The sequence below is a fragment of the Brachycentrus maculatus genome, unplaced genomic scaffold (assembly GCF_059751285.1).
Source record: "Brachycentrus maculatus isolate JH-2025_06_01 unplaced genomic scaffold, ASM5975128v1 h1tg000604l, whole genome shotgun sequence".
NCBI classification, from domain to species: Eukaryota; Metazoa; Arthropoda; class Insecta; order Trichoptera; family Brachycentridae; genus Brachycentrus; species Brachycentrus maculatus.
The window spans coordinates 714,689-728,606 of NW_028281343.1; positions in this window are offsets into that span (position 1 = coordinate 714,689).

Below are 13,918 nucleotides of genomic sequence, written 5' to 3' on the forward strand. Positions count from 1 at the left end.
AACTAACGCCAGTATTCGGTCGGACAGCATCTGCGTTCAAGTTTATTGTATTTTCAATACAAAAACCTCCCAAATAAAGGCGGCGTATTAGGAAATGAATAGATTTTTCCAGAATGGTTCTTAATTTAGTAGACAAGAAAAGTATACCGGTCGTAATTATCGGCAACTTATATTTTGCAATATTTTAAGTAAGCGAAAGAGGTGGACAAAGAAATTGGCTTGCGTTACAAATAAGTGCTTCATTGTTTCATAATTTGTAAAATACTGTTATTTCTCATACGGTACAGCATTTAAATTCTTATCAAAATTCACAAAAATGTTTGCGTTATTTTCATGAAACGAAAATTATGATAGCAGTTTTATTTTATTTTATTTTTATTTATATTATCAGGCACTTGGTTGCTCACTTCACGGATGATTTATGAATAAATATGGATAAAGGGTGACTTTATTTAGTAAACCTCCGTTACGAGGGATTTAAAATTTTTAAGGTATAGGTGTGTTAACTTGAGACGAAACATCTTTGGTTTTTATTCGAAAAAAGATAGGAGTATTCCAAGGCTAGCATATGACTAATATTTTTATGTATTTGCATAACGTTAACTATTTTTGTAACATTCTAATCGAGTAACAAAATGGTTAAATGTATAAGCTTTTGAAAATGTATGAGAAGATGACTGAATGTATGAAGAATGAAAATAATCTGAAAAACTTTAAAAATAAATGTTTTGTTTACTGTAAGATGTAAATATATATGTATATTTATATATATATATATATATATATATATATATATATATATATATATATATATATATATATATATATATATATATATATATATATATATATATATATATATATATATATATATATATAAATATATATAAACATATATATATACATATATATATATATATATATATATATATATATATATATATATATATATATATATATATATATATATATATATATATATATATATATATATATATATATATATATATATATATATATATATATATATATATATATATATATATAAATATTTTTTTTATACATCCATATATATACATTTAAATGAACAGATATTTACATATGTATTTCTTGTAATATGTATAAGCTAACAAAAGAAATGAAAAAATATATATATATATATATATATATATTGCCCGTTTTTGAACATCAATATTACATTATTTTTTGAAACGTTCAAAGAAAATTGCTATATCGATAGATGTGGAATTTTGGCTGTACGGTAAGTGCTGCCTTATTTGTCCGTATATTTGTGATGGATATTTCACACTTACATTCCTTATCCATACTTAACCAAAGACGAGCCTCTCAAAATAGAGACTTCATGAGACCTTCGAAAAAAAAATATATTCAAAAAGTAATTTTTAATAAAATTGTATTATTTCTGCACTTTTATTAGTAGACTTAAAATTATTCAGTTATATTTTTACATGTTTAGAATAGTGACTTTGAGATGAATGTTTAAATGTAGACCCAAGAAATGGTGTTAACCTTTGTATAATATCATTCAATATACGAGTATAAGGGTATAAAACTATTTTTTTATGAAATAAACGATAAAATAAATTTATGTCTGTAATGATATTATTTCCAATTATTTTCAGTATATAAAATGAGATTTGAGACTTTCAAAAATAAAGATGTGATTTTATTTTCCCAGCATGAGTTGTCGTGTATTTTTCGTTTATTGACGTTTTTACGACTGTCAATTAAGAAGTATAATGAATGTCAAATTTATACCGAAACGATATTTTGTATGCCAATCACGCAGGACTAATGTAATTTCTTCAAATGAAAATGCGTGGATTTTATTTTTCGAGAAATATACAAAAGAGAATGTGAAAATTGGATGGATCATCAAATTCGGTATACACATGAAAAAAACACCAGCGAAAGAGTATATAAAAACTATGATAAAAATGACAAAAAAATCGGAAAGAAGAAAGGAGATTTGACATTTAGCTCTGATTCCTCCACCTACTTGCAAAAAGTAGCGAGAGAAAATTGTTTTTACAGAAAAAAATGAAGCCCAGATGAAATGTGGGAAAATTCAGCTTTCTCAATCATGAAGAGTTATCTTTCTATTTTTGCTCTATCAGCTTTTTTCAGGGAAAGAATGTTGCGTACGTACCATGTATACTGTACTGGTATAATCTTATGGGTCCGTATCATCACGCTTTCAATTTATATGTATTTTATAGTTTTCTTGGGAAAGGGGTGCGAAGTTTTTGGGTTCCCGTTTGTTTTCAATCAGCAAAATGTGTCCCATGGTACCTCTAAGCTTCGTGCATGACTCGGTGACATCAGAACTGGATAAAGATCGACTGACACATCACAAATTTATTCTCTAACAAGCAAAATTTTCACAAAAATAAAAATGCTTAAAATATTTCTATAACCAATGGAACAGTCTTTATGAAATCTTCAGGATTTTTTGTTTCGTTTATTTTTATAAATATTTTATTTGGATGTATGACAACATTTTGATGGGTAATAAAATCCCATGAAGTTGACGGAGCATCTAAGATGATTGATAACCGAATGAAAGGTCAGTTTTTGACATTTAATAGCGAACGTTTTGTTTCATATATGAAATTTAGCGTTAAAGAGTAAGCCATATTGTTTTCAGATGTTATATAATATTAGACAAACATGATGTGTCAAACAGAGATGACAATTTAGAAGAAGAGAAAAATGATAAAAAGCGAATAATTTAATAGGTATTTTAATTTGATTTAATAAACGGCAAAAAATACTTATTTATTTTATTTTATTTTATTTAATAATAAAAAATACTTATAAAATGGCATTTTTTTAAGTAAAAAAACATGCTTTAAAATCACACAATACAAGTAGTCTAAAGGACGATTGATTTCATTGATGTAATGTTAAATAAATTTTAGTTTTAATTTACGTTGCTATAAATGAAAGTCGATATTAACCTTAGATCCACATATCCTTTTTTCCTCAATCAATCGCAGTAAGGACGCAATTAGTACATCTCAGAATACGAGTATATTGAGTCAACGAGTAAATGAGAGTGGCATACACTTTTTATTAACCGCAAGATATTTTTTATACTACGTAAATATCTACGGAATTACTTTACATAACAGTTGCGTTTGTTAAAAAAAATGAAATTGTGCACTATTATTAATACTTTAAAAAAGCTAAACATAAGTTTATATTTTTATTTATTATTATAAATATTTATTTTGACGTTTAATCTTTCATGCTTCAACCAGAAAATCATTAACTATTTCATTGGTACAAAAATATTTCAGAATTGGAATGCGGTAATTATAATCCGATATGTAATTATAATAAATTAAATATTTTTATTTCATTAACATAAACGATATAAATAATCAACACATTAAAAAAAGAGTCTACACATTGATGCAGATATGTGTATGTTTAAATGTTTCAGTTGGTGTTCCTTGGTGAAATTCCATTGCTAAAAATAAATTTTCTCTAAATAAATCTTTCTTTAAAGTGAAATATTCTAAAAGCTCACTTACTTTTGCAATTCCCTCAAGAAAAATATATACGCTTATGTAGCATGAGCATATATATCTTATATCTTATACACATTTGATAAATGAAAGAAAATAAAAGATCCTTAATATCGTGAGCACGTCCCCAAAGTCTTTTCATATTTTAATTATATGATAACATATACATGAATAAACGAGGATACTTGATATCGTCGTCGTTTCGTAAAAAGCGGTAGGTGCAAAAAATATTTGTTTTTTTTGGAAAAAAATATTTTTCTTCAATTTGGTCACAATACTTTTAATTACTACTACTACTGTACCATCACGTTGGTAATATGAAACGCTTAATTTATTTCACACATTTTAGGACTTTTTGCTTCAGTCGTGCCTTCAGATGAAAAAATGCTTTTTGAGTTTATATTTAAATCCGCAGATGGAAGCTTCTGCAGCTTTTGAAATTAGGTGTTAAAATAGAATACTCAAGTGATAAAAATTAGTGTTTTATTTCAGTAGTGTAATGGCAAAGGGGTATATCTGTAAAATTTTTCATGTTCTATGTTTGTTCCACAAAATGTCTAAAATAGTGTATTCCATAATCTAGGAAAAGGATATAGCTGAAGTTACAAAACTTATTTCGTTTTTTTAAGATATGTACATGTGCCATCCGAAAAAAATATTTAATTTCACATGTTTGTTTTTGCTCTCCTGTAAAATTTGGTCCGAGACAGATGTACCCCTTTGCCTTTGCACTACCGAATTATAACATATTGAACCCATTAAAAAACTTATTAAAATAGACGGTTTAAAACTTGAAAGCTATTTTTAATAGTTGAAACCACGACCATGCAACTCACAATTGGTATTTTATAATATTTGTAATTAATGTTTTCAACTAACTGTTGTTCCTTTAAAATGATACACATATAAAGATTACTGAATTCCATTGATCCGGACTAGACCGTGAACTGTTAATGAAAGTAAAAAAGCTCAAGATTTTCTGCCTAGAACACGTGCTAAGAGGTGATAAATATTCCTTCATCCAATTCATTGTGAATGGAAAAATTGAGGAATGTCGAGGAGTTATACAAGAATAAAGCGGATCGGAAATATAAGAGATTTACCCGAATAAGAAGAGTAAAGAAATTGTTCCGAGCATCAGAGGACATTAAAAAATTATCTATATTAATTGCCAAGTTAAGGGGACCACATCAAGTCAAATTAAACCCAAAAAAGATTAAATTGATACTGTGTGAACTTGAAAGATAATTACATGAAAGCAAGGTAAAATGTCCTGCGTTTTAGTTTACAGTTCGAATGAATACTAGCGGATAACAGCCGAGTCGGTTATTGGCAACTTTTGTATGTTTGGTTGACCCTTCGGAGCAATATATGGATCGGAACTTTATGCCAACATTGCTTGCTTTGATAGTATTGAATTCAACCGTATTAAGATACCAAAAGCTCTTTTAAACAGTTAAAAAGAAAGTAGTGGTAGTTGTTTCAAACCAAAAAATGTAATAAACTGTTTTATTCTTGGCTTACAATTAATTGCTACTAACATTCTATCTAAGTATATTTTTCGTCATTTATTTGCTCCCCTTACGCCACAACTTGTAACTTAATGCGCTTAATGTACTAAATCACAGGTATGTGAATTAACAATGTAAATAAACGTACATATGTAAGTTTGATTTTTTTATATCATTTTGAATACTCAGTAACTGCGTTAAGATACTTAATTAATATACTTTTGCTTTAAAAGCTTACCTTATTTTGGTAAAAATTGAGAAAAAAATGTCAGAAAATTTCTGTACTTAATTCGATTTCATACATATTTATATTTTTTTCATGGCAAAATATATCAAATTCATGTTTTTGGACTTGGTTATTGAGTGGGTTTTGGTTGAATAGAGACGATATTACTACATCTGATGAAAAGACACATTAGTCACGCTTAAAATATATATTTTTGTAGGAATGTAAATATATACGTATTATTTTTAACGAATTCCTATACAAATCATTATAATGTTTTAAAATAAAACACATAAATACAAATAATAAATATTTTTAAATGGAAATGGATATTTTATACCAGGCGAACAATTATGCGAACACAAAATATTTTTAGTAAGTTAAAAAAAAAAACTTTTTAGTAGATAGTTTAGTAGATAGTGTTTTAGTATTAATCAGTCTTGATAAAGAAGCGGTTTGCTTTCAAACCGGTAGATATTATAATGAAGTTATTATAAAATATTTACAGTGATTTTTTATTACATTTTAATTATAATTTAAAAAAAGTTAAATAATAAATTGGGAGTTCAGAGGGAATAATGTGGTATTTTTTTATTACTTTCGATAATTTATTTAAAAATTAACATAAAATAATAAAAATTTTACAAAAAATCAGTAATAATTTACATGTTCTAATATTTAGATTTTTGATATGAGGGGGTTGAAAAAAATTTATTTAGCAATTGTTAAGAAAAAAAAAGCTTTTTACACCAAGATTAGACAGAAGTGATGAATTAAATTTTAATATAAAAAAAATGATTTTGCTATAAATTAATACGTGAACATGAAAGTATTCATTTTTGGTAAAAAAAAAAAATTTAAAAATTTAAGACTTGCATATACCACTTTAATGAGTTTTATTTATACATACGCATAGTTTCTAAAACTTACAGATGTTTTCATCTTCTGGTAAAATTGAAAAAAAAATCAACATGCCATTCCACAAAGTTAATGCCGAATCAATAAATAAAAAATAAATAATAAGTCAATATTGTAAAAGTGTACTTTCAAATATTCAATGATACTTGAAGCCCTTTGATTCATTTTTTATCAGCCTAACGTACTAAATAATGTTGGATGTAAGTGACAGGCGCGTACGTCGCACCTAACGTGTTGAGGAAATCATTTATTTTTCTTGACAATTCCTCTTTTTCGAGAGTCAATAACTTTCAAAGTTTTATATAGATACTGCGTTTGTGTGGATATTGCGCCCTTAGTCAACATGAGATTTCCTAATTCAAATATGATATACGAGTAGCTTTTAGTAGGTTTTAAAAGCGTTGACCTTTTTTTGGAAGGATATTATGCGTCCTCTGGGATTTCCAAAGTCGTAATGCGCTCTTCATGCCAAAAAGGTTGCTTTCCTGAGACGCAAACGTAGATAAGTAGGTTATTTTAAAAATATTAATAAAAAACTGACGTCAGTGCTCAGAAAAGCTTCTCAAAGTTTGAGTCAAGTAAATTGTACATTTATGTACAAACAAGATAGAGATGTTGAAATCCACATTTAAAAAGGAAAGAAGAATAGTCAATAAAATAATTTTTATTTTAAACAATTTGTATTTTTTCTAACCAGCACTGATATAGAGATATCAAGGTTTTGTTGTAAGATTTTGTACACATCGTTTTAAAATTAGACAAATTCGTAACTTTTTTAAACGATTTCTCGATAAGGTTTTTTAAATACTCATACATCGAATCAAAATTCACGTTTGATTTTCGTTTTTAATTTATGTATTTTATTTATGCGCCTAATATTGTACTATTTGATGCCTAAAGGTGTGTTTTATAATGATCACTTGTTTCTTATCATTAATTAAAAAAAATAATACGAACATTTCATTATAGAGGGGATATTTGAAACTTCAAAATGAAATACGCTAAATATGTGAGAAAATTCGATAAAGAAAATATACAGAAATTTGAAAGATTTTATTCATGAATGAGAAAAAAATCGAAGGAAAAATATTTTTTCTTATCCTTACCAGCACCCAATAGTGCAAACGGTACTGCACCGTATAGGAGCAGTGTTATCTTGATCGTTAATTAAATGAAAGAAAATTAATTCCTCTTATTTCCTTTACCTTCCTGAATATTTCATTTTTTATGCTATACCCTTACTTTTTACTCCCTTCCTCACACACACTCCGACTCTTCACTTTTATCTCTTTATGTTTTAATAGTAATTATAACATAAATGTGGAATTGTTTTATTGGCTTTGTTATTATTAATGTAACTATTTTTCAATATATTTTTTAATGTTAAGCTGTACAATTCCCAAACAAATAAAATAAAACTTAATAAAATAAATATAAATAAAAAGTGATCAGCTTTGTGCTGGAGGTACTAGTCCAGGGCTGCATTAAATAAACAGTCTAATGTTTTATTTTTATTTTTATGATATCTTCCTAATAATCGAGTCTGGAACCCCACAGTAGCATTATATACTAACCATTAAGCTATGGAGGCAAACAAATATGCATTTAGTAAATATTTTTTTATTATTTTTATTAAAACCCTTATCCGCAACCCAATGGTGCATAGGGTACTGCTTCATATAAATGCAGTATTATCTTGATCGTTTACGCATGAAGGAGAGGTCAGCCCTCCGCTTCAGGTACCAGTCCAGGGTAATATTGAATGAATATTACCGTGAAAAAATCACTTATATTTATTTGACCCCCCCTGGGAATCGAACCCGGGACCTCCAGAACGGTAGCCAAGCGTGCTGACCATTACACTACGGAGGCGGACAAAAATAAAAAAAATAATGAAGACAAATAATATCAATGCATAGGTTGAACATCCACGCAAGATTAAGTTTGTGTTAGTTTGACAAGTTATATCCGATGTATCAGAGTTTCTTGAGATCAAATGTATCATTTTATTTAAATAACATCTAATCATTTAATTAATGCACTACACATACTTAATATTTCAAACGATTGATGGATTTGAGTTTTCGACTTACATCATTTTCATATCGAAATAAAAAGTAAATCTTATACGTATAATATGTATGTACTTTCATACTTAGCTCGTTAGTTTACTTTTTTAAATTTCCTGAACAACTTATAATTTGTCACTTACAGCGTTTCGAATTTCCGTTGACGATATGTTTTGACAGTTCATAAATTTGGTTTCATCTTTCTCTTTCATGAGTTTTTTTCTTCATTATTTTTACTTAAGTTTAAATTACTTTTGCACAAATCGACTTAAGTTGTTTTGTAAGTTCGCTGTTTTTCGAGTAAATGCTCACGCTTATACAAATATCATGTATTAAATAAAGGTTTTTATTTTATGTGGATATTTCAACGTATATGTACATAGTGAGGTATAGTCTGTTCACAGTTATTTTTACTCAAGTTTTTAAAATTTATTTATTTAAAATTATTTAAACTGCCAAATAAATTATTTAAAAAAATGTTCACAGTAATTTTATCTCTAGTTTTATAATTTATTTATTATTATTATTTTTAATTATTAACACTGCCAAATAAAAAAAAAAAAAACTAGAGGTAAAATAACTGTGAACATACTGTAGGAATATAGATATTTGGTCATTTGTGGGGTTTAGTTATCCACATTTGCTGATTTATAAGATTTTACTTATGATTTTACTGGGATACTGGAATGCTGGGAACAGAGTGAATGGTGCACGGAAATCAGTTTTAGCAAATAAAAACCTATCAACGAAAGATAAACTGGCAGTCCACAAGAGAGGACTGGTTCCAACCCTTATGTATGGAAGCAAAGCGTGGAGTTGGCAAAAGAAGGATGAAAGTAGACTGAATGCAGTCGAAATGCGATCCCTCAGACGAATGATGAAAAAAGGAAAGAATGCAAGGCTGAGATAAGAATTATCGATAAAATTAAGAAAGGTATGTTGAGATGGTTTGGACATGTGGAACGTATGAGTGAGGAAAGAACGGTTAAAAAATTATGAGGCAAGTGTAGTTGGTAATAAAAGCAGAGGAAGACTGAGAAAACTTGCATGGTCAAGAATTTCAAATACTTTAAGTAATTAGTTAGGCCGGGAGTTGGAATAATCGGGGAGTATGGATGAAGAGATGCACGAATGTGAAAGATTGTTTACAAATACAGATAGGCGTTCTTTTTTTTCTGCCTATCCCTGTGGGGAAACGGCGCGATAAGTTAGTTTTATCGATCACCGAAATTCTTTAATTTTGATTTCTGGCCGGGAATTTTACAATTTATCCCACTGTGCGCTGGTGGGTGTGTTTTCGCGGATGACATACAAATAAAATTCCCATTTCCATTCGTCGTAAAAAGTATGATTATTTTTACATCAAACGTATGGGGGAAATTCATATCGTATCATATAAATGTATAAAATGGCAATGTGCCTCGGTTATATCCAGTCCGGAGTAGTGGAGTAGGCTCTGGCGTATCTAAGAGCTAGCTGGGGTTTAAAATATTGTATACAGATGAAAAAGGGTTTATTTAAATATCAGGAGACTTATTCTAAAGGAAAGAATCGCGTGACTATGTGGTGTAGTGACTGTGACTTTACTTATTTATACGGTGTTTGAAAATGATGCTGAATGTACCCAAACATATTAAAAAATATATTCAAATTATTAATTATAAAACAGTTATTACTTAAATATGTTTTAGCTGATGGTTTGTATAAACTTATTAGATACTTAATATATTTAATAAAATTATAAGGAGCATGGAAAAAATTATTTTTATAAGTGAAGCAAGAAGTAGACAAAATAAGGGTGAAAAGAGACTAAATCCAGTCAAAACGCGATTTATTAAAAAATATACGGACAAAATATGTTAGATAGATGTTTGAATGGTGATGTAATAAATAAATGTAAGGTTGAGATAAGCATTATCGATAAAATTTTTCAAGTAAAAAGTGTTCAGACGGTTTGGGCATGTAAATCGTGAGTGACAAAACAATAATAAAGTAGATGTACAAGGCAAATGAAGTTGACAATAGAAGCAAAATGTCGCAGAAAACTAATCATGAACAAAGATTTCAAATACTTGAAAGTGGTCAAGTCAGGAATAATCGGCGGGTATAAATAAAAAGGTGCACGGAGAAGCGAATATTGTTTGCAAAAACAGATTGGTGGTGCATTTTATTTTCTCTGACTAGCCCTGCATGTTGGTTAATTAGTTTTTAAGTTGTATTATTTAATGTTTTTATTTTATAAATGTTTTCTCATTATTGCTGTAATCGGAAGTTAATAAAACCAAATCAATTGAACCACACCAAGTTAGATACATATTATTTTGTAAGTAAAAACTAAATAAAATTCTACTACGCGACCCTATTTTGAAAGTTTTCTTTTCCATGTATTTTATTTTAAAATGAATATTTAACGAACCTGATCGAGTTTTTACTTGAAAACCAAATTCTATGAAAACTCTTATGAAACGTCTGAAACATTAGTACCTTTCATTCATTCCAAATCGCTCATTAATATTCTTCTTTGACTTATCCTTCTCTTTAATTAATTCCCTCTTTTTCAAAGTCCTCTTTATAATTTAAATATACATTTTTAACGCATTTAAGTTTTAAAGCACTATTGGCCGACCTATTTGAATGCTTTGAGTATCGTTTTAACAAAATACAACATTGAACGTATTAATTATATTAAGATGTTTTAATGTCTTAAAACAGCCAAAAATAATTAATTTTCAAGTCTTGAGCATTTATAGGGCTGAGAAATTATCAATGGGTGATTTTTTAAACTAAGCCCATGATTGACAATCCATTTTTCTAATTCTAGCCTTTGAGGCAAATTTTTCACGGAAAAAGTGCATAAAAATATTATATTCACATATTTGATATTTTAATCTTGCATGATCTATTTTTGTTAACATTTGCCTTAATTTGCTTTCTTAATCTTTTGAAAATATTTTTAAGTAAATAGATCTGCGACGTCTTTCGATACAAGCGAAATTCTTTCCAATTATTTCACGTAGGTACTTATTTAGAAAAAAAATGCATTTTAAGTACTTGACCATATTAAAAATCACACTCATCATAGTTGACCTGACGAGGAAATGGTTATAATGAAACCAGGAGTAGTGAAAAAGAGCTTTTAAGTATTGTAGTATCACATTAAGTGATCCATAAATGAAAAAGAGAGTGTAATATAACAATGCCACGAAACTAATTATGCTTTAAAAATACAAAAAAAATCTTTCATCGCAAGTTCATTAGCAATTCAAAAATCTAAAAAATATCGAGTTTTATTAATTCTGTTAGTTTTGGTTTATTTTATATATATATATACCGACAAGCAGAAATGATTTTTAACATTTTTAATCACAGTAACTGATTCGCATCCCGTCAAGTCCAAAATAAATTCAAGAAAGATTGATTTTCAATTGGTCTGGGTGATTGTGATATATTTTTCACATTTACGTTACCTATCCTTACTATCCTACCTACAGACAAGCCTCTAAAAGCAGAGGTTTTCCGGGTTGATCCTTATAATTTAAAAAAAATTACATGTCTTGGTGCAACCGTATTTTATGTCATAAAATTACACTTTCATAGTTTTTTTTTAATTTTATTTATTTTGAACAGTGATCGATACCAGTCAAACTGGTCGAATAAACAAAAGTGGAAAAAATTAAATCGTTGTAGTTTTTTTAAATTTTTTTTTCAACATGATCTAAATACAAATAATAAAAAAATACAAAAAAAATAAATATTAAAAGTATAAAGTAAAATAAAACTTTTTTAAAATATATAATAATAGCAAAATTGATATAAAATAATGAGTAAATAGTTGTTGTTACAAAATAGACTTGACTTTTGGAGTAAGCATGTATATGGACCAGAAGCTTGAGACCCGTTTTTGCCTCATCTTAATTCATTCAGGGTTGTATTGGTTCCAGGGTTGGATTGAGAAGCAACCGCCCGCGAAAGGCATCGCCATCTCCCCTGGGAAATTGGTTGACATGCGCTTGCTTCATGGAAATAAATATTGACGTTTCACAGGAAAGCCATAAAACAAGGCGAATTTGAATATATAAATATATATATATATATATATATATATATATATATATATATATATATATATATATATATATATATATATATATATATATATATATATATATATATATATATATATATATATATATATATATATATATATATATATATATATATATATATATATATATATATATATATATATATATATATATATATATATATATATATATATATATATATATATATATATATATATATATATATATATATATATATATATATATATAAATCAAGTTTTTATTTATGACGTTCTTAAAAGGAGTGAGCGATATATGCTTTTTTTTGTATGTGTGTTACGAATGTGTATGTGTGCATCCTTACATGTATATGAATTAAAATAAAAATGCAATTATGACGTAAAACGGTAAGTAGTTTACTTTGTTAGTCGTTTTTACAAGAACATACTCGGTTCAGAAGTCGTGTCAAGAACATAGACGTGATAAAAAGTGGACACTTTAATTCGAGCTTGTCAATTTCACAAACAGTAATGAAAAATAAAGTAACGATGAATTAAAAATAAACCTCAGAATTTTATGAAGACACGTCACTTTGATAAAATGAAACAAATGTACATGTTGCTGTAAAGTGTCTAAAAGGTAATTAATGACTATAGTATCAGTGGATGATTGTTTTAACTAAAACTAACTAACTAACTAACTAACCATCACGCCGCTTCCCTACAGGGGTAGGCAGAGAGAATAGAGCGCCACACAACTCTGTCCTTGCAAACATTCTTCGCCTCTTCCACGTTCATGCATCTCCTCATACATACCCGCCGATTGTTACGGCTCCTAACCTGAACACTTTCAAGTAATTGGCATACCTGATCGTGCCATGTTTTTCTTTTTCTTTTTCTTTTTCACCATCAAATCTTCTTCTTCTTCCTAGCTCCATCTCAACTTATCGTCTTTGTAGTCTGTTGGGGTCAACTCTCATCATCCTCAGGTTGTAGGTCCTTCTATCATTTACAACATCACCTGGGCCATATCTTCGAATCAAGTTATCTTTCTGTAGCATCCATGAATTTTTTGGTTTTTCTGCTTTCGAGGAAGATCCATGCAATCACTTGGTTTACAATATGTTCATGTTTTCTAGGTCGTATGTGCCCAAGCCATATCAATTGACTTTCTTTTATCTTACTATCGATGTCGGTAACACCCAGGATTCTACCTTCGTTATTTTGTCTTTAAGGTATACTCCAGCAGTCAATCTAAACATTTGCTTTTCAACACCGTGATGTTGATGAAACACCGTGATGAAAATGATGCGGAATGCATCGAAACATGAGTCACAGTAGATTTTAAGAAATAGTGGTATTTACTAAGTAATATATTAATTTAAAATGGATAGATTTTACCACAAAGTGTCTGCCGAATCAATTAATGAACAAAAAAAAGTTATAAAAATATTTAAAAAAACAAGTCCTAGGGGTGTCGTGTCTATGTGCAAGAATAAAGGCAGGGTCGTGTTAGTTCCGGAGACAGGGGTGCAGCCAGAGCTGAATTGGGAATCAACAGTCCGCGAAGAGCATCC